This window comes from Orycteropus afer, unplaced genomic scaffold (genome assembly GCF_000298275.1).
Source record: "Orycteropus afer afer isolate SDZICR_OR568_19922 unplaced genomic scaffold, OryAfe1.0 scaffold01100, whole genome shotgun sequence".
Lineage (NCBI taxonomy): Eukaryota > Metazoa > Chordata > Mammalia > Tubulidentata > Orycteropodidae > Orycteropus > Orycteropus afer.
Window position 1 is genome coordinate 229683 of NW_006922687.1, and position 1105 is coordinate 230787.

Sequence of the window (1105 nt, forward strand, 5' to 3'; positions counted from 1 at the left end):
ATTGACAAAATATCCATTCAGATGTTTAACAAAAGAATGCAGTGCTGGAGGCACTCCATCATCCAGTCAAGTAATTTGGAAGACAGCTACCTGGCCAACCAAATGGAAGAGATCCATATTTGTACCCATTCCAAAGAAAGCTGATCCAACAAAATATGGAAATTATCAAACAATATCATTAATACCACACACAAGTAAAGTCTTGCTGAAGATAACTCAAAAACAGTTGCAGCAGTATATTGACTGAGAACTTCCAGAAATGCAAGCTGGATTCAGAAGAGGGTGGGGAATGAGACATATCATTGGTGATATCAGATGGATGTTGGCTGAAAGCAAAGAATTCCAGAAAGATGTTTACTTGTGTTTCATTGACTATGCAAAAGCATTAGACTATGTGGATCATAACAAATTATGGGTAACAATGAGAAGAATGTGAATTCCAGAACACTTAACTGTGCTCATGAAAAACCTGTGCATAGATCAGGAGGCTGTCATTAGAACAGAACAAGAGGACACTGCATGGTTTAAAATCAGGAAGTGAGTGTGTCAGGGTTGTATCCTTTCACCATATTTATTCAATCTGTATTCTGAGCAAATAATCTGAGAAGCCAGACTACATGAAGAACATGAATCAGAATTGGAAGAAGACTCATTAACAACTTGCAATATGCAGACAACACAATCTTGCTTGCTGAAAGTGAAGATGACTTAAAGCACTTACTGATGAAGATTAAAGACTACAGTCTGCCATATGGATTACATCTCAACATAAGGAAAATGAAAATCCGTACAGCTGGACCAATAAGCAGTATCTAAATAAATGGAGAGAAGATTGAAATTGTCAAAGATTTCATATTACTTGGTTCCACAACCAACACCAATGGAAGCAGCAGTCAAAACATCAGACGATGTACTGCACTGGGCAAATCTGCTGCAAAAGACCTCTTTTGGGTGCTGAAGAGCAAAGACGTCTCTTTGAAGTCTAAGGTGTGTCTAACCCAAGCCACGGTATTTTCAGTCACCTCATATGCATGTGAAAGCTGGCCAATGAATAAGGAAGATTGAAGAAGAGTTGATGCTTTTGAGTTGTGGTGTTGGCAAAGAA

At 38.4% G+C, this 1105-nt stretch overlaps 1 protein-coding gene across 1 annotated transcript in view; it reads right to left on the reverse strand.

Moving 5' to 3' along the window:
- The window catches only part of ZC4H2 (zinc finger C4H2-type containing), a 201066-nt gene that overhangs the window by 167922 nt on the left and 32039 nt on the right, over positions 1 to 1105 (reverse strand). The window lies entirely within an intron of this gene.